The following is a 25,261-nucleotide window of genomic DNA, read 5'->3' as shown; positions in this document are numbered from 1 at the left end:
CAGTCAACACATGGGGGTCTTTGGAAGTCAAGGGGGGGGTACGGGGCCCCCCCCCCCTGGCCGTATTTATTAAAAATATAAAAACAAATCAAAAATTTTTTAATCAAATAAACATTTCTGATAATTATTAAAATGCACACTTTTCAGAATATTAGATTGACATCCGTTTCGACATGGTATGATGGGCTAGCCTTAACAAATAGCTAATACAGCGTGTCTCCTAACGTAATCTAATCATCCTGAAAATTAAACTGCATTCTAATATTTCCAATACTTTTTAATAACTTTTTAATAACTTTAATAAAGGCCTACGGCAAGGTCGCCAACCGGTGTCAGATCCTTTTACAGCTGCGCTCTCGCGTTGAAGATGCGCATGCGCAACCCAGGGCACGTTACACCCACGTGCGCTCCCCGAACTCCATTTAACCATAACAGGAGGGCCCAGACACTCGCGCACCTTAATGACGTCATAGTGTTGTGAGGGGTGGCTACCAGCCTGAGGAAAGCGTAGACTCCCTCCCCCGCACCCTTTAAATTAATGGAGACCATCTCCTGCCCCTGAAGTTCTGAGAGAGACCAAATGGCCCCTCCCGCGGGCGGCCCCTTTCGTGAATGGGTCCGCCCCCCCCGTAAGGACCTTAAAATGCTGCTCACCGATTAATGACCTTACCGCCAGACACACATAATAAATACGACAATGCTATTCTAAAAGGAAAAAAGGCCTAAGGATAAAATTGTTAACACACAGCAAAGCATAACATCTACATATATAATTACTCCTGTAAGCGGGAAAAAGGGGCCTAAGGAAAGAATTGGTTAAAATCACGGCACTGCACCAACGTTTAAATTCTGTACTTCCTTCCAGTACACAGGAAATTCCAGGCCTACTGGATCAAGTCCCCCTTACATCTATGTTCCGGCACATTGACAAAACCTGATACTCACCATTTGCCAAGCCCCAAGGTCTGCTAAATAAGGGATGGAGGGTGGGGAAAATTAAACGGCCCCACGGTGGGGCGAGGAGCGAGCCTGGGGAGCGCGGGCACAAAGAGGCCGCTTCCCGCGCTCCCCAGGCTCTTAACCCCTTCGCCGCCGCGACCCCGCCCCCTCGCCCCGGAAGCACACCAGTACTTCCGGGGCGAGGGGGCGAGGCACGCGGCCCCGAAGGGGACGGGTTGTGGGAGGGACCGGGCCCCGCCATGCTTGCGTGGGGGCCTATTGGCCCCCCCTTGTATCATGGTCTTGGACTGCCGGCCACCTCCCCCCTTGAACACTGACCGAATTACCCAATTCAACCAGTCAACACATGGGGGTCTTTGGAAGTCAAGGGGGGGGTACGGGGCCCCCCCCCCTGGCCGTATTTATTAAAAATATAAAAACAAATCAAAAAATTTTTAATCAAATAAACATTTCTGATAATTATTAAAATGCACACTTTTCAGAATATTAGATTGACATCCGTTTCGACATGGTATGATGGGCTAGCCTTAACAAATAGCTAATACAGCGTGTCTCCTAACGTAATCTAATCATCCTGAAAATTAAACTGCATTCTAATATTTCCAATACTTTTTAATAACTTTTTAATAACTTTAATAAAGGCCTACGGCAAGGTCGCCAACCGGTGTCAGATCCTTTTACAGCTGCGCTCTCGCGTTGAAGATGCGCATGCGCAACCCAGGGCACGTTACACCCACGTGCGCTCCCCGAACTCCATTTAACCATAACAGGAGGGCCCAGACACTCGCGCACCTTAATGACGTCATAGTGTTGTGAGGGGTGGCTACCAGCCTGAGGAAAGCGTAGACTCCCTCCCCCGCACCCTTTAAATTAATGGAGACCATCTCCTGCCCCTGAAGTTCTGAGAGAGACCAAATGGCCCCTCCCGCGGGCGGCCCCTTTCGTGAATGGGTCCGCCCCCCCCGTAAGGACCTTAAAATGCTGCTCACCGATTAATGACCTTACCGCCACAGGCCAGGTAGTTAACCGACTATCTGGCCCCCCCCCAGAACTCCCCCCTTCTAGAAAGGTCATACCCTTCCTGCAAAAACCTCCACCCATGCCAGGATGTTTCTTATAAAAAGGGCATTGCCTTCCTCTGTTAAGTGCACCCCATCCCGCAGGTAGAAGTGTTCCCCCCAAATGCAACCGTGAGGGATGGTCTGTAAGACCGGAGTCCTAAATAACCTGTCCAGCTTGTTGTTGACCCTCTTTAACGAGCTGTTCAATGCGCTGACTGAGTTTCCCCCCCTCCATTGCATCCTTGGTATCAGTTGTGACCATACTACAACACTACCTGGTAACCGCTTTGCTAGCCAACCCGCTGCAGATATAATTTCTTCCAGGAGGACCCTTCTGCCCAGACCTGCCAGATCATTTCCCCCTAAGTGAAGTATTACCGCCGAGGGTGGTGTAGTATGTCGCGCTAGTAAGTCCGACATATAGTCTCTGAGCTGATTGAGGCGGAGCCCCCCCCTGCCATGGAAGGAGACCCTGCACCCCCTACTTTCCACCCTTTGTTTGCCTGAACCTGCAAGAAAAATTTTGTTAGCACGTTTGACATATGAATGCCCCACTACCCAAATGACTACGGTCTTCTGTCTGTCCTCCTGGTCCCTCCATGCTGTAGAAAAGTTGTCTTGATGCTCCATGTGCAGTTTCCGTCCTGCGTCACAGGCCCGTGAAACTGTAAATAACCAGAAAAACAGCAGGTATTAGCAACACTCCACATGGCGGCAGCTCTCACAACATGTGCAACCGTACGTAGCGTTTATAAGCGCTTGAGGACCATCTCCCAATTCTTTGCACACTCTTTGTGGTCAAACCCCTAGCTGTTGCTTCAGTGGCTGCCCCTATCCGGAAAGAGTGTGTCCCAAACTCCTTGTGATTATAACCCGCTTTTGCCATGCTCATGGCTAGTACCCTCTGGAACTGAAACCTGGTCAGCGGAGTCCCATCCACATGCATTAGCAGTGACCCCACACACTCCTGTGCCCGCTGTCTTATTAAATCCTCCACATGCGTCACTGGGCAGCAGGGATTGTTCCTTGCCCGATGCAATGCCAAAGTTTGTCCCCTAGCGTTCTGATCAGTTTTAGATTTCCTGATGCTGATCCACATAGTGTCGCCCCTTATGCTGATATCCTGCAGCTGAAGGCCGCCTATCTTATCACCTTTGTTGGCCGCCACGAGTTCGCCTACCCTGAATGCCCCATAGAAGGCCAACGAGAAAGCAGCTTTAAATAGGCCCACCTCAGACGTAGAGCTACATGTGTCCGGCAGCGCGAGGAGAACAGCTGACAGACGTTCAAAACCTATGGGTTTCCTGGAATCTATGGAGGGGGGCTGCATGCGCCGCCATCCTTTTAATGCCCTGTGGGCCTGAAAGCTGTGTGTAGGGTCCCTGCCCCCCCGTGCCTGTGCGAAAAAGGAGATAGCGGCCTTGTGCCTGTTGGCTGTTGCCACCGTGCGCCCTTCCTTGTGTAAGCTGCCCAAATACTCATTGAAGCTCGCCTCCCTAGTCCAACTACTCTCCCAGCCTTGTCCCAGAAAGTGACAGTAAGACCTGAACGCCCCTTCGTATGCCGTCCTGGTCTTGGGTGCTAGGCTGGCTGCCACGAGGTCATGTAGTTGGGGGCACCAATTTGCCAGAGAATCGCCGGGAATTGGGCTGGCGCTGTCTCTGCCTCCGGCAAGTGATCCCTGAACACCTGCATCTTAAAGCGAGAAAGGGCATCAGCTGCATTGTTTAACACGCCTGGGACATGTTTTGCTCTGAAAAGTACATTCCTTGTCATGCAACACAATACAATCTCTTTTATCAAGCGTAAAATGAGTGGACACCTTGCAGCTTGTTGGTTGACGCATTCGACCACTGACATATTGTCTGACCAGAATACTACCGATCTGTTGGCCAGTTCCTCGGGCCAGACTTTCAGTGCCACCCAGATTGGGAAGAGCTCGAGGAAACCAATGTTCACCGTCAGCCCGCTCTCCTCCCACCAGGCGGGCCACTTCTGCGCCACCCATTTCTTGCCAAGGATGGCACCAAACCCCACACTGCCCGCCGCATCGGTCCATAAACCAATGTCCGCCGAAGACACCGTAGGTGCACCCCACAGCACTCTTCCATTGAAATCCGCCAGGAATGCCATCCATATCCGCATGTCCTGGCGCACCTCAGCAGACAGCCGTGTCCGGTGATGTTTTTCACGAAGACCCCTCATGGCCTGTGCAATTGAGCGCGAAAATGGGCGAGCCATAGGAATTACTCTCAACGCAAAATTTAACTGTCCCACTGTCTGCTGCAACAGCCCCAAATTCACCTTCTTCGCTTGTAAGCACAGTCCTAGAGTCTGTTTGAATTTTTGGATCTTTTCTGCTGGTAATCTAAAACACCCCTCCACAGAATCCAGTTCGATGCCTAGAAATTCCAGGCATGTCACTGGTCCAACTGTCTTCCCCTGCGCCAACGGGACCCCGAAAGAGCGCATGAGCACGCAAAATTCCTGCAATGCCAACGCACACTCCCGTGACCCCGCCGGGCCCAGAAAAAGAAAGTCATCCAGGTAGTGCATCACCCATTGATGACCCGTATGCTGTCTTAATGCCCATTCCAAAAAGGAGCTAAACTGTTCAAAATAAGCACATGAAATTGAGCAACCCATGGGCATACACTTATCCACGTAGTACTTTCCCTGAAAGGAGAAACCCAGCAGGTGCTGGTCCTCTGGATGAACCGGGAGTAGTCTAAAGGCTGACTCAATGTCTGACTTAGCCATCATTGTACCTGCGCCCAAACTCCTCAGCATGCCCGCTGCCTGATCGAAGGACGCATACTTCACAGAGCAAATTGTGTCATCAATAGCATCATTCAATGATGCCCCCCTTGGTGCGGATAAGTTGTGGATGAGCCTAAATTCCCCTAGTTCTTTCTTAGGCACCACCCCCAGGGGAGAGCACACAAAATTCTGCGTGGGAATGACGTGAAATGGTCCTGCTACCCTCCCCAAACGCACTTCTTTAGCTATTTTTGTTGACACCACTGTCGGATTGGCAAGGACTGATAGCTGATTCCTACACTGTGGTCTCCCGACATACCCCCCAGCAGGAATTCGAAAACCATGTGTGAAACCCTCTTGTAATAGTCTAGCAGATGTGTGATTCGGGTACCTATTCAACCAGGGGATCAATGCTGACAGCTGGATGGGTGAATGTGCTATTAGCGGGTGGATCTTCCTATTCAGGTTTCCTCCTACCCCTGCTACCTGCACCCCCAGTTTTATTTCGGCATGTTGTTTCGGGGTGGGACGTGTGGCCACATACGCTACATGCGTGCCTGAACTTACAGGTACCTGGTGCCCTGTTGCATGTCCGCCTATTGAAGTCCCAACATACCCCCTTTGCCCCTCCATTTGCTCTCTGCTTTTGGGCCGCCTCCCCTCCCGGTGCTGATCGAAAGGGCTGTTGAAAAGCCTGCTGCGGCCTGGGGAAATAACCTCTACCCGCATTTGTGCTTGTGCTTGCCCCTTGACCCTTCTCGAATTGATTGTGCCATGAGATAGAGTCTACCTTGTCCCATGATAAAGTTTTATCAAATTCTTTGGACTTTCTGAACGCGACATCATATTCCTTCCACACATCCCCTGCATGATTCTCATGGAACATTGTTATCCTACTTTGGTAGCAGTTCATGGCTGGTTGCATCCCCTTAAAACGTTCGCCCATTACTGCGCCGAACACTGCAAAACCCCTCAGCCAGTTGATGAGATTTTCTTCCACCCTAAACTTGTACAGCTTCGCTCTCCATTCACTGGGCAAAAACATTTCCTTCTGCGATTTTGCATATTCCCATTCCCTGTTATCTATCAGCAATGAAAACATGTTCACATACTTGTCGGCCCATATCAATTCCTTTACACTCTGTGACACATGCTGTGTTAAGCACTCACCCCTAGAGGGCAATGTTCCTTCGCCCAGCAAAGGCAGGGCAATCTCCTTACCATTCCCATTGTCGTTGGGTAACATTGCTTCCGCAGTCTTGGCACTGCCTCCATCATTGGCTGGACCTGTTTGGGGAGAAACCGGTGCAGGCGGCGTTGCGCCCCTACCACTAGCCAACAATATCTGCGTCACCAATGTTTGTTGCTCCGCTGTCAGAGCAGTATTGACCGGCAACGCACCCCCCCCTAACCAAGGTAGAATAGCCGCCACCTGAGCCGCCAGGTCTATTGGCACGGGCCCTGGCGCGGGAGTGGGAGAAGGGCCCGCACCTAGGGGCACCGGAGCCTGTGGTGGCGCGACGGGTGGCAGTGGTGCCGCCGCCGGTATTACTGGCACATTTGGTACTGCCACTGGCAACTGGGGCACCGGGCCTGGAACAGGCACCGGGACCTGAAGTGGCTGGAGTGGGGCAGCTGGGGGTACCTGTGGTGGTACAATTGGTCCAGCAGGAGGTAGGATGGGAATAATATTCTGTGGCTGCCCCCCCACTCTCTTATTTCTTGCTCGCCTGGGAGGTGACACAAAAACGCCCCTTGGCTTGGGCGGTACTATCGTCCGCTTGGGTCTACCAGATGGACCGGCCTGGGCATCTACTTTGGCCCCTAGAACCGCTAAAGCCTTATCCATTTTATCAACCTTCCCCAGTCTCTTATCCATTGCAGACATTCTGCGCATCATTTTTTGTAACATTACACCCACATTTGGATTGACACGCCCCCTTCTTTGAGACATATTTATGAGCACACCGTGCTCCGTACCTGACCCAGTTGACGGTGCCCGAGCTGGGATACGTGGACCAAAGGCCTAGGTTCGTTCCCGTCCAATACAGACCGAGATCCTAGTCTTGTTGTCCTGAAATAGAAATTTCGTTAGCTTTCCAATTGCGGTAGACGGGCCACGTCCAGCCTATATTTGGGTGAAACAACCTTAATTCCAATGGTTAAACATCCAGATTACGTATATACCCTTGCAACCTGTATCTTGTAGCTAAGTCACGTCCTTGTATGATAACAGCAAAATTAAAATGTTTGTCCTGAGTGCTTTGAAAGGAAATCAAACTCTGTACATACCCTGCCTAATCTATTTAAATCGTAAATACAATACCCATCTAAAGCATGTACCTCTTTAGCCAGTAAATAAGTGACTAGACACTAAAGGCAAGCCTCCTTGCTCTCTCGTGCACCCTCCGCCTCAGCTGTCCCTGGTGTTACATACACATTACACACAAAATAAGCACCGCCAATTTCGAGCACAGTAGACACTATTAGCAATAAGGCAGGGAAATAGGCATGCAATCACTCAGGTCACTAAGCCTATGGTTACAGTTAAATATCGTTAGCGAACAAGGCAGGCAAACCGGCAGTTAAATATCGTGAGCAAAACGGCAGGCAAACCGGCAAATCGACAAGAATGCGCTCAATAAGGTCGCTAAACCTTCCTTATCATTTCCTTCAAATTCAACCAACTCACTTCCCCAGCTCTTGCACCGCTGTGATGGATCGTTTACCAGCCGGCTTTCCCCGACGTGCGCTCAGCCCTCCTGCCGCTGCCCCCGCCCCGCAAAATACCTCGTGTTCTGCCTCTCCTTCCACGGTCTCTACCGCACGGCTGTGTGACGCCTCTCGCTCTTTGTCCCGCGTTCTCCCGCCTTCGAGTAGCAACGGCTCCAAAATCACCCGACAAGGTCTCCCGCTTCCTCTTCGACAGGCGCCGGTCTGTGTCCCTTCAGTAACCGAGTCCTCCGCAGCGATCAATTCAGCAACGCTCTGATCCCACGCGGCGGTCTGCTGGGCTCCTGGGAAAATTCAGGCGACACAGGAACCTGCAATACCTGCAAAAGAAAGAAGAAAATTAAACGGCCCCACGGTGGGGCGAGGAGCGAGCCTGGGGAGCGCGGGCACAAAGAGGCCGCTTCCCGCGCTCCCCAGGCTCTTAACCCCTTCGCCGCCGCGACCCCGCCCCCTCGCCCCGGAAGCACACCAGTACTTCCGGGGCGAGGGGGCGAGGCACGCGGCCCCGAAGGGGACGGGTTGTGGGAGGGACCGGGCCCCGCCATGCTTGCGTGGGGGCCTATTGGCCCCCCCTTGTATTTCTGCAATCCCATCATTTGGCAGCACGGACTATGAGCTTCTAACAAAACTTAGGGTTCATGCACCTATTCTTGAAAGTGTAAGTACCAGCATTACTCCACTGTACCAACATGTTCAGATGACAGTTTCCATCCTTCGGCCATCACCATCACTCAACTTGCACTCCTCAAACTGCAGGGGCATGCCTCAGTACAAAGACGATGCACCCACAGAAGCAGCACTGACGCATGTCGTTGGTGTTGTGCAAACTTTGCCCAAACTCTGACTTGTGCATTGCTCAAGCTCAGCATCTTCTTGAAAACAAGGCTCTCACTAACACGCATAACTCACAGGCTCGGAGAAGATGAGAACTTTGTGTTGTGAGCGTCATCACGTAAATAGCTAAAGGAAGTGAGGCAACACTTCTGGGCACTATGTAACCCAGCGCTTCGGGTTGTCTGCACGGACTTTGGGATGCTGACTTAAAGCAGATACACACTTTAAGGTAAGTGCTCCCAGGCAGAGGTACGTGCTGAAATCTAAACTTTGCCTGCTGCTCAGGTGGAGTTTTCACTCTTTTTTAAGTTTTTTCCTATTCTGTTGTCATAGCCATCTAGGGTGAAAGGGGGAAGTTTAGAATATATTTTGTAATTATTATTTTGTGCTGCAGAAGGAGATATTTATCCCTCTGATACTTCACCTAACATCGTAGTGTGTTGTTATAACCTCCTTTCGATTCAACTGTATTTCATATTATTTAATTACAAACCATTCACCCACGTCAGTGTATCAACTACCAGATATCAGCAAGGTAAGCATACATAGGGATGTAGTGATTTATTATTCTAAATCCACATCAACTCGCCTTAACCATATAGTGCAAGCCAGTATTGTGGAGTTGTACAGCTGAAGATTGGTATCCTGATTTTCATCAGTTCCAAAGTATATCGCAGGTATGATACGGGCTTTCCCCCAAACAATGTGATCTGTGTCTGTGACTGTTGAACGTCTTTGAGCATTGTTGGCCTTAGGATAATGTGGCGTTGCTATGAGCTGTGACTTACATTCTAAGATTTAGCTTTGAATTTATGAAAATATAGCGTATGCTTATCAGTGAAAATGTGCAGTGTCACGGCTTTTGTTTTTTGATGTAATGTTAATTGTTGAACCTCCTAATAAAGGGGCTCAGTAGGCGGATTGGTGTGTGCAATCTGGGCTCCTCGTGTGTGGTTTTATTTTATTTTAACTATTAAATCTCGCCTGCTTTAATCATGCGAAAATAAAGATGACTGTATTAGTAAAGCTCTTACTAATGTATACCTGTTGCCTCAACATTATAACTGTACGAAAGAGAGATGTTTTAATTAGTTCCTGTGATTGATTGGGACTTTTAATCGAATGTCCGTGTCAAGACTGTTTCTAATTAATAAATAAAACGGTACAGAGAGGTAGGCACAAAGTTTGTTTCCACCCAGTGTACGCCCCATTATTGAATGGGCTATTTTAGTGCCAAATTTCACCCAGACACATTTCTCCATATTGAGTCTATTTCATTGCCCATCAAAGGCGGCTCATAGTGAGGATGTATCAGTGGAGTGGGCACACAAGCGCACATTCACTTCTATGCCTCCACTCACGGGCACACAAATATTCACACCCACCCATCCAAATACACATTCACTTACCGTTGTTAAACTGTCAAACCTATGTAAAAATTGTGCGTGGGTGAGCTAAAAATATTTTTTATTTGGTGTCTCCCTCTAGCAAGTTCAAGTCAAGCAAACAACCATGCTTCTCTTTCCTTTCAACATGTTTCGGCACTCACATATTACCCCTATGGGTCAAGCCCCTTCCTCAGGACTACAGATAGCTAAAATCAAATATTGTGAAAGTCTCTAGTGCATGTTATATAAATGCATTCAGTATATTCTTTCTTCAAATAAAATAGGGGAACAACAGAAGAAACGCCCCCTCATTGTAGAGCAGGTACACGTTAGGCAGAAACAGAGTAAGTTTCTCTCCTTCCGAGGCAAGGTGGAGTTTGGGTGGCAGCAGCACAAACTATCTCCATCGTAAGACAGGTACAAATCGGGCAGCAGCAAGTGCAAGCTTTGCTTCCTCACAGAACAAGTACAGCATAGCAGTAGCAAACAAGTTTCTCTCTCTCACAGAATGTAAACTGCAATCTCCAAATCCATGCAAAATAGATCCAGCACAGTGTAAGCTTTATTTACTCACAGAATATGTACAGTTATGGCATGAGTGTTAGGTAGGTCACAGACATATTTCTGGAGCAGGTATTTAACTCACTGAGAGGAGTGTATTGGTGGATGAGTTAGTGAATATGCAAGATCTGACATCATTCTCACTTAGGTGATATTCCACGTTGGAACTGTGATGGTCCTGTCACTGTCACTCAGGGACCTGTGTTTGTGATGATTCTTTGGTTTTCCATGCATCGAGAAGTGACCATTACCTAGTAGGGCATTGCTATTTGGAGAAGCCTCAGCATAATTTAAATAACCATGCTTACAGACAGGCACACAGGTCCCAACCTTTTCAAAAAGGTTTTGAATGTGCTCGCACCAGGCGCTGTGCAGTCCCAGCCTCAATGCTGCACCTTTTTAAAAATGTTGAGGGCTGACACTGCTCTAAAGGTTGAGAAATATATATAAATATTACTCCTCAAAATCCCTCTCTGTCAGCGTTTAGCTCCTTGGTATAGAGAAGATATCTATATCACCTCGTTTATAGCATACACACCTCTCAACTAATACATTTCCACATTTCCAGCTTTAGGCTAATTATCTGCACGTTTGTTTGCTAACCATCATTGTCAGCCTCCACCTGCCCGCTCGTGAGGCTGACCTCTGATGAAGACCAGAAGCCGCACAGCACTGGTACAGGTTGTTTAATGAACTTTTCTGGTCATTAGGGTCAATGCAGGAGACAGGTGAGTGGGCCCAAAGTTTTGAGAAGAAGGGTGTGCTGTTGATTATCAGGGTGCTGAATAGCAAGGCTGCATAGTCTTGTGCCTCCTTAATCCACCACCAGACACTCCCTGCCTTTTTAACTCAATGTTTCATTTTTTTTATCCCTGTTTTCTCCCTTTGTCACAGTTCTTCTGGTTTTTTCTTCCTCCTTCTTTCCCCCTTTCATGTTTTTCTCTCTCTTGGTCTGGATCAAAGTCTGATGAGTAAAAATAAGTGTTGTCCCCAAAAATGAGTACCCGGTACCACTGCCCCAGCTACATCACTCTTAGCTAAGCTAAGGCGATGTATAGCGACACTGGCCAGTCGGGAAATCTCGCAGTCCCATATTAGGTGTCCAGATTGCCACGGTTTTGGCAGCCAATGCTTCTAAAAATAATTTGCCATCTGATCTGGTTCAGCAGTAAATTGTGAGATGCCTTTGAGCTGCTTTCTCCCTTCCAGGCACGCGTATATTTTTTTGTTAATTTGACCTATTCAAGAACAAATATACATTCTAATACATCTATTCATTTATGAGCTGCTGAATTATGGGTCCTTGAGAAAGCAACGTGGCACATGGATACATATTGACGTAGATAAACTATCTGGAACCCTGTGTAGTGTAATGTTGGGGGAGGGGTGTGTGTGTGTGTGTGTGTGTGTGTGTGTACGTGCGTGTGTGTGTGTGTGCGTGCGTGTGTGTGCGCGCGTGTGTGTGTGTGTGTGTGGCCGTGTGTGGTTGTTTCTTCATATTTGTTACTTGTCTCAGCTGAAGGAATAATATAAGATATTCACTATTAAGTAACGAATTAACAGTAGCAAATATCAAAGACTATGTTGCACTTCTTCCTCTATGTTTTTCTGTCACATTTAGAAATAATGCACGTCGCAGTGACAAAAAGAAGAAAAAAAGTTTTTTGTTTTTTTTCAAAAACGGGAACACCGGTTTAAAGGTAGAAAAAACAGAAATGGAAGCAGGACTGCAGCAGAGTCAGGGGTACTTCAGTCAGAGCGCCGGATATTTGAGTAACTGCTTCTCCCTACCTGCTCTTCAGAGGCACCAGTCTGTTGTAAACTCTTAAGAATACTGTATAGGCATATTGAATTTTGCTTTCTTCTGTTTACATTTCCATAAATATTTGGATAAAATGTTAAAGCGTCTAATGCATTTCTCTCAGCTGAAAGCAAGCAGAACACAAAGACTTCTACTGTCACAATGAGAGAACAGATGTAACTATTCAATTTATGCTTTGCGATGAGGGGGTGGAGGTGGGGGGGGGGGGCAAACAAAAAATGAACGCACCTTTACATATTCTATAACGTTAACTCAAATTTTCTTTTGTTAGTTAATTTGCAGGAATGTGTCAAATTTCTGCTTTTTATATTGATTTTGTATTCAAACACATGGTCCCAGATTTATTATGTTTTACTAACCCAGCAATAAAATGTACTGCAATGCGTTGTGCAAGGGGCAATACACGGCGCAAAGTCACATGTCCTAAGATTGGCCTACTGCTGCTGTCATCGCATGCTTTGGGCGCTCTAACAAGGCTGCCTTACATTAAGTGTAAACCAAAAGAGGACAAGGGCTTTTAGGATATAGGTCCAGAATACGTGCCCTGCAGTATATCGGTTCAACAAACGGGTCTGCAGTTCCTACGGGGAGAGAGCGACGGGAGGTTAAGGGGAGGGAGGACAACCAGTCGGAGAAGGAACACTAGTAGGGAAGGAGGGAGCTCCAATATGAGCAAGGGCCCTCACACACCCCAAGGGGTGTCATGCTTCATCATAGGGCAGCTCCTCGTCTGGCCAGCGCTGCAATGCCCGACAGGCCCTGCAGGGGGGCTCTGTGCCGAAGATCTTCACTGTTGTTAAACAGGTAGGCCCTATAAGATGAGGCAGTGGGGCAGAAGTGTTTTGAGTAGAGTGGTGAGAGTGGCGTCTTAAAAATAGCTAAAAGTGACCGGAATGTACTTTATAGGATGGGCTAGGGTAGGATTATTAGCTAGACACTGATGCAGTGGCTAAAATCAGACAACAAGAGTCCAGCCTGGCAGGAACATTAAAACCTGCTGCAGCTCAATATGTGTAGTGTGAAGTGATAGTGTTTAAAAGGTCAGGTAATCCGGAGTGGGGGGGAAAAATGTCAAGTGGAGTAAAAACGTCCTTCTTGCGGACCTATAGGTTCCAGAGCGTGGGCGTCAGCCTGTAACTTCCACACCAACAGCAATGACGGAAGGTAGTAGCCTCCAATTCGGAGGTCCTGAATGTGGGACCTACCCACGTCTGGACGCCAGGGATGCTGGTCCCCTTCCCTACTAGTGTTCCTTCTCCGACTGGTTGTCCTCCCTCCCCTTAACCTCCCGTCACAGCCTATCCGATGTTGCAGATGTGAGCGTGCTTAGACTAACATAGGATTTGTACTGAAAGCATAGCGTTCTAGTAGATATTCATATGCATAGGCAAGCGCGGATGAATCCATCACATTGGTAATGTGCTGTTCACTATTGCACACATGCAATGCATCTTTTTTTAACTTTTGAGAAAGAAACAGGTTTCCACATGTTAAAGCCTACTTCAAGAAAGTGTTTGCTTTTGAAGCAAAGCCCAGTCTGACTATCTTTGTAGATCAGGCTTGGCATCAATTCCCATGGACTTTTGCACTGATCTACCCAGGAACTAACCCTTGATGCAAAGCGGTTTTTATTAGACTGAGAAAAAGGCACCTTTCTTGCATAAAAATACCCTTTGTACTGCATAGTAAATATGATGCACACCTTTACATTGCTTTGCATGAACACAAACCCTTAGTAAATCTGGACCAGAGTGAGGATAGTGTGCAAGAGTGGTGGACATATAAGAGTGGGGAGTGAAAGGTGATAGGCAGTAAGAGCAGTGCAAATGTTTCTTATCCACAGTATAGTTACCAACGGTTGAGATTCTACCTTGCAAGACGCTGCAATCATGGTCATCTTCTCCCCAATTTCCAAACGGGATCTACAGTGAACAATCTCCAAAGTAAAACACTCCAACCACCTTCAAGATGCAATTCCAGGTTTAATTAGCAAATCTATTGCCACACACCTACTCCTACATAGACCACCATGTTCAACTGCTCTCTCAAACATGGCCTATTTCCAGAACATCTGAAAGTGGGTCAAGTCATTATCATCATTAAACTTTATTCGATTTTTGATGAAATCATAAAAGTGTACATCTCATTGAGCAGCAGAAAATATATCAAAATAGGAGTACATCAGTTACATCAGTACATTAGAATAGATAATTAGAAATTAAATAAATACTAAAATTACTATAATTATCCTAAGAGTCTTGGTTTATGAAATTCAAATACTCAATAGCTTACAGATTGGATGCCAGAAAGAAAATGTGATACAAAAAGCACAACTTAGGTGTTGCTAGCAGCTGTAAGAAAAGATATGAAGGTCAAATTTGTCTGACATTTTCATAAATCATGAGAGGCCCGATACACGTATGATCGAAGATTAGAAAATGTATGGCAAACAAGTAATACATGCATGGTGTCACAAATCGAGATGTTATCAGAGTCGCAAACAGGCAGATTAGATGGTTTATATCAACCCCCTTTTGGAAACAAAAGCTGGTGAAAAATATCCAACCTCAAAAATGTCAGAAGACGATGTTGCCTGTTATGCATGTTCAGAAGGAGAGAAGGCTCTATCCCACTAACAGATTTGCCCAGGGCATACCTGTGCATGGTCTATTTTGTTAAAGCAGACCCCCGCTCAGTTCAGAGCTTACCTTTGTTAACACATACCGAGCTGAGATCCATAAAGGCCAAGTGGATAGAATCCCCTTTTGCCCTGGTGTATTTAGATATTAAGAGGTGTAAATGTATGTTCTTTTTGACTGTGCCTCGCCGGGTCTGAACCTGTATTGTAGGTCAGAAAGGATTCCCTTCTCATTAGCCCAGGTAGTGAGTCTCTCCAAAATCATTTTCCCTATAATCTTCACTTTTGTATTTGTATTTGTTTTTGTATCGCGCATAGCTCACCATTAGGTCTCGTAGCCCTGATAGGGTGACAATTTTATACGGATTTATAAAGAGAGAGAGTGTCTCAGGGTTTAAAGAGCCATGTCTTAAGCTTCTTGCGAAAAGTTCTTAAATTGGGGTCTGTTCTTAGGTCCAGGGGAAGCGAGTTCCAGGCTGTAGGACCGACTTTAGAAAAGCATCTGTCGCCGTTCCTAACTGTCCGAACTTTTGGGGTCTTTAGCAGTAGTTGGTTGGACGAACGCAGGTTTCTCTCTGGACAGTACCTTTGCAATTTAGTTTCTAGGTAAGCGGGACCCAGTCCGTTTAAGGACTTATGTACTAGGCAACAGACCTTGAACTTAATACGTCTGTTGACCGGCAGCCAATGTAGTTGTCTGAGACAGGGAGCCGAGGTGGTGCGAGGGGGCAGATCCAGGGTAAGCCTGGCTGCGCTGTTCTGCAGGGTCTGGAGCTTGGCTATGGTGGAAGAGTTGATGGCCGCCAATAGCGCATTTCCATAGTCTAATCGGCTGGTAATTAGACCCTGGATTAGTGGTTTCCGACTAGACAGAGGGAGCCACTTAAAGATTTTTCTAAGGCTTTTCATTAGGCCAATGCATGTATGTACCACTTTATTTACATGTGGCAACATCGTCAGCTGATCATCCATGGTTACTCCTAGGTTTCGGACGGTGTTCTTCGGGGTTGGACAATGGCCTAGTTCTACAGGCCACCAATCTTGTTCCCAGATTTGGTGGGCCGACCCAAAGACCATGATTTCTGACTTATCTGCATTGAGCATGAGATAATTGTCGGTCATCCACCACTTGATGGCCATCATGCAGGACTGGAATCTGGCCTTTGTGTCGGCTGGGTTTGGCCCTAAGGTGATCAGGATCTGGGTGTCGTCTGCGTAAGACACCGTTTGAAACCCATGGTCCCTGATCACCTTCGCCAGGGGTGATATATAGACGTTAAATAACGTGGGACTTAATATCGGCGTCGATCAGGGAAATTGGCTTTTAGCATTCAGGGTCCGCACTTTCTCCTTTTTGGAACATAGGGACTATAACTGACCATTTCCAGACCTCAGGGTGCAGGCCTCTAATGGTGGCATTTATGTTAAGAATTCAAACAGAAACTCAGAGATCCGCTAGTGATTTTAACAAGTCACCTGTGACCCCGTTAGCACCGGAAGCCTGGGGTAAGGATGAAATTGACTCTTTGACTTCTGACCAGTGGATAGTGTGTCAGTGTGTCAGTGTTGTTGACAAGGTGGGGCAGAGGTTTGGATCCCTCACAGTCATAGAGGGCTGTAAAATAATTTATCCAAGCCTGGGTTGGCACAGAGACTGCCTGGTCTGACAGCCACTCTCACTTAAAGAAAGGGTGATTCAGAACCACCCACAACTTGGTGCTATTATTTGATGTGCTGGCCGCTGCCAGAAACCGGTCCTGGGAAGCTTGATTCCGGTCCAGGGAAGACATGGCTTGGCAGTTCGGGCTGGACTGTTCCCATGAGGCACAGGGTCAGACTGATTGGCATATGGCCATGTCTGAACTGGGGTGGCGGAGTGAGCTAAAGAACGGTGATGGATTAAACCCAGATCAGTTGACTGGGGGTGAGTGTTTGTATTGTCAACGCTCCATCCATCACCACCTTTGGTTTTTCTTTGTTCGCCCTAAGTTGGCAGGGTATGCTCAGACGTGAGTCCCTTGCTCACTTTGCCACTGGAGTCAAGCAAGCCCGGCTGAAGACGGCTGTAATGCCAGAAACCGGTCCTGGGAAGCTTGATTCCGGTCCAGGGAAGACATGGCTTGGCAGTTCGGGCTGGACTGTTCCCATGAGGCACAGGGTCAGACTGATTTGCATATGGCCATGTCTGAACTGGGGTGGCGGAGTGAGCTAAAGAACGGTGATGGATTAAACCCAGATCAGTTGACTGGGGGTGAGTGTTTGTATTGTCAACGCTCCGTCCATCACCACCTTTGGTTTTTCTTTGTTCTCTACCAGCTCTTCCCATAGCTCATTCTTGGGCTGCAGGTTTATATTACCAATAGCCTTTTATAGGCTGATCTATAGCTTTTGATCTTGTCCCTACCTGGTGGAATACTATTAAGTGATATCAAAGGCTTCTTCTTTGCCTTGGTGCAGTTTGTATCAAACCACCTACAAGGCTTGGATGGACCTGCTGAGCCTGAGTTGGTAAGTGTTTGTTTAATATACTCACAGATGGAGTCAAAGGCTCTCAGGATGTCAATATCCGAGGCCTTATAATCAAGGCAAATTCTAAACTCCTCCTGGCATGACAACAACATATTAGCATTACATTCTACAGGGATAACATCTCTGCATTTAATCCTACGCCCTCTGTCTTTGGAGATGACTAACGTTTTGTATAGATCGCTTATGCCCCAGGACTTTTTCTCCCATACGAACATGGCAATCAAGGGATTATGGTCACTTTTCGGGTTCCATTCTGGGGGAAATCTAGACAAAAGAGAAAAAAGTCCTCTAGATACAAAAATATAATCAATAATGGGCCCCGCTTTTTGACCCTTGAAAGGTGGGGACACCATGTGGCTGCTTAAAGGCTCACATAGAAAGAAGGTTAAGTAAATTAAAATTTGCAGCCAGATCATTTCGAATATTCTCTTGGGCAGAATGCTTAGCATGAACCTGTTTGACAGGGAGACCCTCTGTGTCTTTGGGGTTTATACAGGAAACAATCCTCGCACAGATGTAAATTAAAGTCCCTAGACAGAATCAGCTCAACTTGTTCGATGGGAGGAGAAAGAAAGAAAACATCTCAAAACCTGCCCACTTCCTTTAGAATCTCTGAGTTCTCTTTCCCATGATTAGGATTATATAAATTAATACACAGAGTAGTTAAGTGATAGTCAAATTTCATTAGGACTGCTAAAAAGTGAGGGGAACTGGTAGAATCATCTTGAGGTTGCAAACAAAACCCAAATTCACTAGTGTAACTAGTCCCCTTCTGACTCTGCCATTGGGGGATAAAGGTGCCCTTTATGCTAAAGGACGCATAGCGCTCTGAAGTGAATTCCCCTTTGGTGTCCCATATCTCCTGTAAATAATGATGTTGTGGGATTCAAGAAAACATATTAATTCTGAGTCCCTTAATTTGCTCTGGATCCCTTCTATGTTCCAACTCAGGACTTTCAACAGTCTAGAGGCTGGGCTGGGCTGGAGTGGGATCAGTCTGTCAGATCCCAATTAATCTTGATCATTTGACCTGCTTAGTGCTTCAAATCGATTGCACAAGGGGATGGTATGGATCAGCAACTGGGCCGAGTTATAACTTGCCACCTTCCTTGGGAAAAAATTTCCCCTATGGTTAGCGCCTCCCTTCCCCTAGGGGGTTTGTAGAAGAAGCCAGTAAGAAGCACAGAGATTGCTCCAGGAGAGAAAGGGAGAGATGAAAATTCTTTCAAAATGGAACCTACTGTCAAGGGATTGGCAAAGTTGATCACAATGCGATCACTGTCTGTGGATTTGGGGCTATTCCCGATCCAACCTATTCTCCTGATCATAATTATTTCATCAAATAGTCGCTGGTAATAAAGATTTGCAAGTTTCCTAGCTAGCTAGTGGACCACTTTGTTTTAATATGATTGTAGGATTCTTTTTCAGCTTGTCTCAATGGAGGTACATTAGCTAGAACTAGTATATTAGGTGTTCAGGCTCGAGAGAGTTGGAAGACCTCCTTGGGAGTAGGGGCCAAGGGGGTTCTGGCCGCAGTTTGAGCATTGTTTCTCTCTCTACCCGGATTCAAATGTCTTACGTAGGTATTTGGAGATTTAGGACCTCCTTTCTCTCCAAGAGGGCTCCCTGGGCAGAAAGCCTGCTGGGGAGGGAGAAGTATCTCTGAGTGCTTACGGCCGATGTCACTAGTAGCCCCTGAATGTAGCCTCTCCCACGAGATGATATAGGCGGTGAATTGACTTCAATCTGGCTTGTTATGCTGAAAAGCAGGGTAAGGACAGAAGAAGAGGTTACCACTTACCAGGGAGAGACCTTTGAAATTGGAGGGTGTCAGCTAAGCACGCAGTAACCCACCCACTTTGTCAAGAGATTCTACCATTCCTTTCAGTTTGGAAACTCTCTCTGCAAGGGTATCTAAAAGCCCAGTGATATTACTTTCCAACTTTATAAGAGATTCTTGTAAAATACATTGTTCACGTACTACTGGTGGCGGACCCATTTTTCCTAAATTTTCCCTTTGATTTGAGTGGCCTGTGATCTAGTTCCTCTAGTATTATTTGGCCATGCCTCCCCTTAATGACTTGATGAATTTCAAGGGCCACAATTGTCCAATTGGTCAGCCGAAGAGAGCTTGGCCTGATTAAAGGAGTCGGGATGAGGGTGGCTAATGAAGGGGTACTGGACTGGGTCTGCATGACAACATCTGAACCTTTAGGAGTGTGGTCTGCCAAAGATTGTGAGGCCCGATACCTTTGGGTTTGGACAAGTTGTTCCTCTTCATTGCAGATTTCTTCTACGAGAGCGCCCATTGCATTGGTCAAAAAGCATAAAATGGTATTATTTGTCCTGGAAGACGTATGGGCTCTACTTTTCTTTTACCCATGATTCTTGTCTTGCATGTCTTGAGAGAAACGGCACAAGAGAACACTGGTACAGATGCGGTACCAGTACTGGTACAGAAACAATTTGTATTGGGAGATTCACCTTAATCTAAACGACAAATGACAAAAACAACTGCAAGCATACACCTGCCACACACAAGTGATATCTACTGGCCAATCAAAAGAGGGTGCTAAAACCCAGTCTCTCCAGAACCACAGCAAGACCTACACGGCTGAGAAAATGTTGATTGAGTGTCAACTCCAATCAGCGTCTTAACTACTTCTTAGCAACGTCTGTCCCATCATCCATCTAAAGAAACACCGTTTTACTAATGCCCAGGAGTCAGCCAAAATTGAGCTGCCAATTGACCACTCCCTTCTATGGCCAGTTTTGTTAGAGCTTGGAGCACCAGAGGAAATTATTTTCTTCTTAGCTAGATTATATGATAAGATGCAGGCCTGTGTGCGCTATGGGGTAAGTAGGGAGTGTACCCCAAACTTTAGCGTAAAGCGCGGAATAAGACAGGGCTGTGTCCTCACCCGTTGTTGTTTTCTCTATTTATTAAGGCCGATGCTCCCCAGGTTGGTGGGTCTAGCGTGCCAGTTCTGCTTTATGCAGATGACGCTGTGCTCCTATCACGGACCCCTATAGGTTTACAGCGCCTGATGGATCGGTTTTCTGATTTTATAGGGGAGAGGAAGCTGCTGATCAATAAGAGTAAAACCCATACTATGATTTGTGGGGCTAGAACTAATAAAAATCATGCCTTTTTTATAGAAGGGGTGAAAGTGCAGCAAGTGTAAAAATTCTGTTACTTGGGTGTTATTTTTTCGTGTGATGATAGTTGGTCCCAGGATTTAGTAAGTGTTAGGTCAAAGATGGTAAAAAGCGCCTATGGCATATTTAAATTCCCCTCTAAGATCGGTGATAGGCGAACCAGGGATATGATGCAGATTTATAAGGCAAGGAGTGTCTCTATTGCTTTATATGGGGCAGGGCTGTGGGGCTACACCAATGTAGGTTCCTTACAAAGGGAAGAAAATATCTTCCTTAAAAAACTTCTTTGTTTACCTACTTCAGCCCCAACTGACTTGATCCACAGGGAAGTTGGGGTTGCCTATTTAGGCAACCTTATTTTGCTAAGGCCTCTGATGCTTTGGCGAGCTATTTGGCGCAAGGAAGAGACAGTTTTTAATCAATTTGTCATCAAGGACTGTCTAGACCTGGACAATTGCACTAAGATACCTTGGCTTAAGTATGTTGTAGACAGTTTTCAGGTTATTTATGGGCTCAACATATTGATAGACCCATGTTCTGTTGGAAATATCCCTAAACAGGATATGAAAAATATTTTTATGTTGTATAGAGCCCAAAAACGTCTAGCAGCTAATGGATGCCTTACCACAGTCCATCTTTATAATAAATACATCGAAAGTGAAGGCTTCCAGCAGTACTTGAGCCTGGTAACTAGACCAGCCCATAGATTTGTCTTAACTAGACTTAGATTTGGAACGGCTCACGTCCTGGTGGCCTTCCCCCAACCAAAGAAGTATCCTGTTGGCCCTTGCCCATGTGATGGGCACTCGAAACAAAGCACCCTGCACTTCATACTAATTTGTACGCTTTTTTTGAACGTCAGGGTTGTTTACTTGAAACCATTGTTTGTAAAGTATGGTATTTTTAATGTGGATGACGCCATGAAGTTGATTTATAATATGAACTCTGCGGACAAATGTTTTTATATTGCCACTTTTATATGTAAATCTATTCAGTTTAGAAAAAGTATGATATTTTAACATTTGTCTATTTTAATCCGTATTTGCTATATTGTAATATACTTTGCTTGTGTGCTTTTATGGTCATTACTTATTATGTACCGAATAAAGCTTCATGAAATGAGCTGCCAATTGACACTTGCTTCAAGTATCCCATAAAAAAAAGAAAAACCAAGGGTGGTGGCCCTGCCCTCTTTCTTTGGCTGGTGCAGGATGGGTGTCCCAGTAGGAGGTTGGGTGCTATACAGTGCACAACATGTAGAAACTAGCAGGAGCCCCTCTTCCCAGGCAGCAGGCAGTCTGGGACACAAAGTCCTACGCAGGACCCTCAGGGTTCGAGGCAGTAATACAAGGTCCACTGAACTGGACTGGACTGGAAGTCCCAGCATTAAACAAAAACAAACAGCAGCAATAACAATAACCAGGTGCCCAAGTACTTTGTAAGTCTATTAGTCTATTAGACTATCAGTCTGTATAAAACTCTGCATTTAGAGGCAAATAAAATATGAACTTATTGGGGATAAACACAAAAAGCAGAGCACGAGCAACATGTAGCTGCCCCTTACCTCCTCTGCTGATCTTGCTGATCTTTAGGCTGCCGCCTCCACCCACAGCAGCCCATTGCAGATAAACTGTAGAATCCCCTGTTAAGACACCGGTGTAGCTCCAATACAGACTCTGTGCTCAGTTGCTCAGGATTACTTCAAAGTGATCTGAGTGACTCTTGCCCCAAAGTGCTTGAAATTGGATGCGCTGCACCATCGCACCATCATGGCGTCACAGAGGGTGTTCTCCTTTAGTAAGGGGTTTCTCCAGGGGTTTTGCGAGTTTAAATCTGCCACTGGCATTGGACAACTCCAATGATGCCCACAGTTCTCCTGGCCACAGAAAACCACCCGATGCCTTGCTGCACACCTGTACTCCCCCGGTCCTTGCGTGAGTCAAGAACAGTAGAGGTGGTGGTATCAGTGGAGGTCGAGGTTTGCAAGCTGCTAATCGCGGCCTGAGAGGAGAAGCCTGATGTAATTAATACAGCTGGGGCAAAGGGCCATAACAACCCCCATGACGGATCAGAGAACGTAAACAACTACTGCCCAGTCTCCACATTCCCATTTTAGGCAAAGTCATTGAAAGTTGCGAAGAGTCCCAGCGCGCTTCACACATTCGAACAAACAACCTCCTATTCACTCTCCAATCAGGTTTCTGCCAGGGCCACAGTACAGAAATGGTGATCCTCCAAATAGTTGATGACTCCCTTAGAATCCTCAACGTTGGTAACCCCTGCCTTCTGTGCTTCCTGGATTAATCCGCTGCATTCAACACTGTCAACCATCTGGACCTTGTTCGTCCTCTAAAACAACTCAGGGGATGTGCAGGCACAGTCCTCAACTGGTTCTCCTCATACCTTACCAACCGTTCCCAAATTGTGAAAATGGGTAACTTGTTCTCGAGACCAGTCAGCATATATCAAGGGGTGCCTCAAGGCTCAAACCTCCCCCAAACCCTCTTTAACCTCCACCTATGTGTAATTCTCAGAAACTTTGGGTTTCTCTTCCACCTCTACGTCAACGACACCAAAATTCACTTGAAAAACTCATCCCAAGGAGACGTTGCCCTGCTTCCAAACACACTCCTAAAGATTCAAAACTGGATGTCTAGCTACCATTTTAAACTAAACCCAACTTAAACTAAATTTCTCTTGATTTCGCCACTGAAAGCAAAAACTTGAGTACAAGAATAGATGGCTAACCTTCCCACCATGAATGGCTGTCCAACCATTGTCCAGAGTGCCAGATCCCTTGGTATCACCCTTGACAATTATCTCAATCTTCACAGCCACATCGCAGCCATGCCCAAAAGTGCATAAAATCAATTTAGGCAGCTTTGGGACATCTGACAATTGATCCCGGAAAAACACCTCAAAACAGTGGTGCAGTCTCTTGTTCTCTCCAGACAAGATTATAGAACAGCTCTTCTCTCAGAAATTCCCAAAGTTCACCTAGGCCCACTGAGAGCAACACTTCATGCAGCAGCATGCTTCCTTTCAGGTCAAAAGAAATTTGATTACATTTCCCCTGCCCTACTCACCCTCCAATGGTTTCCCATTGAAGAGCGGGCCCAATTCAATACCGCCTGCATTACCCGCAATGCGCTGCACTCCTCTTCACCCTCTGATTTAAATGAAAAACTGAAAGGCTTTGGAGAAAATAGGGGTTCTGAAAATGCCCAATTCCTGCTTCTGGAAAACCCCACCTTCAGTTGGGATCGATACATAAACCAGTCATTCTATGGTAGTGACACAAGAATCTGAAACTCTCTGCCTCCCTCCCTCCACCTAGCCACTTGCCTAGTCACCTTCAAAGAGGACCTCAAACTTCTCCTATTTGATAGAAACCTTGATAAATCACCCTCAACCAAACTTAAGTACTCTCTCTACCAGGATCTGAACTAACTTTTTTATGTGACCCCACCATCTAAATCGATGCTTTAACTATACACAACCTTTGACTAACTCTTGCAATTGCTTTATGTGGTAATTCTATGTCAGGACTGTAGGCGAGGATTATGCCTTCTTTCTTCACTTTATTCACAATAGCAGCATCAAGGATTAACAAAAAAAACTATGTTTCCCATGAACCAAAGTGAAAGGTAGCAGAAAAAACAACACATAGCAACAGCCAATCCCAAACAGAGAATCAGTGTCCAATCAGGGGCTTCCCAGCCCAACATAGTCCTTTGCTAGTGTCTCCTCTTCCTCTTTCTTCACTGCTACGCAGCCAGATAAGTGCCCTTCAGTTCATTTCCCGCTTGGTGCTCTGTTTGTGTTTACTTTAAGCGTGGCTTTGCATTTCTAGAACGTTACATTTATTGTATGCTCTAAAGTATGCGCGCTTGCGCTCTTGAGGCTTTGTTCTGTGTAAATTTGGCACTTGATTGCTGTGCGCGTATTGCCGGTATATTTCTTCGGCTTTTGTCATTGTCGATTGTTTCATTATGGTTTGATCTGTAATTGTGGCCGCTGGAACGGGTTTCCTGTTCCTACACGGCATTGTGCAGGTTTTCGGCCTGGAGTCCTCCCGCCACCCGGGGAGCGCCGCCCCGGTTTGACTCTCTTTCGCAAGTTCAAACTCCGTGCACGCATTCCCTCCGGAGCCTCAGGTCAAGGGAGACACCTGCAGGTAGTGCTGGTATTTTTTTAACGTTCCACTCCCGGTCTGAGTTATTGCAGGGGCAGAGTCTGTAATGACCTTTTGTGGGTTTAAACGCCTCGTGAGAGGTCACGTATCGGCCAATAGGCCTTCAAGGGGACTAACTCTGACCAGCATTTTACCTGTTAAGAGGTGCTTGACATTATTTGAAATTTATAACCGGCACTCCTGTCCCCTGGGGATAGAACCCCGTAAAACTGTGGTATTTCCGCCCTAAGTGCAGGCTGCCACCCAGCCCTATATATTAACGGCCATGCTCACAGCCTAGTAGATTACCACCCTACTAACCTACTATTCCTTAATCCTCTGGTTGACCTCAGTATAGAGTCATACTATTATGACGATTTTCAGGAGGAGGAAGACCCTCTTGCTGATATGCCTTGGGGTGACGCTTTTTACGAAACAGTTGGCTCATCTATCTATCGGGCGGTGGATCAGGCCATTACTCCCCTGGAGGACCACCTTTCCCACCTTTCCCACCAGATTTCCCAGGCATTTGACAGACATTCGGCTCAGCAGGCTTCGGCCCTGCCAGCTCTGGTCCTTTCCAACCTAGGGAATGTTGGTTCCCCACCTTCTAAGCGCCCCCGTGAATCTGGGGTGAATCTA

General features: G+C 46.6%; 1 protein-coding gene across 1 annotated transcript in view; it reads left to right on the top strand.

Annotated features, from left to right (window-relative positions):
• The first annotated feature begins 8,556 nt into the window (after positions 1-8,556).
• The window catches only part of CSF3R (colony stimulating factor 3 receptor), a 202,822-nt gene continuing 186,117 nt past the window's right edge, over positions 8,557-25,261 (top strand). The window contains exon 1 of the mRNA XM_078681208.1: positions 8,557-8,577. The gene's annotated coding sequence lies outside the window, so the exon portion shown is untranslated. The remainder of the gene's footprint in view (positions 8,578-25,261) is intronic.

Source organism: Lissotriton helveticus, chromosome 3_1, assembly GCF_964261635.1.
Source record: "Lissotriton helveticus chromosome 3_1, aLisHel1.1, whole genome shotgun sequence".
In the NCBI taxonomy this organism is placed as follows: Eukaryota; Metazoa; Chordata; class Amphibia; order Caudata; family Salamandridae; genus Lissotriton; species Lissotriton helveticus.
The sequence above is the reverse complement of the archived record's forward strand: the minus strand, read 5'-3'. Positions and strand labels throughout refer to the sequence as shown.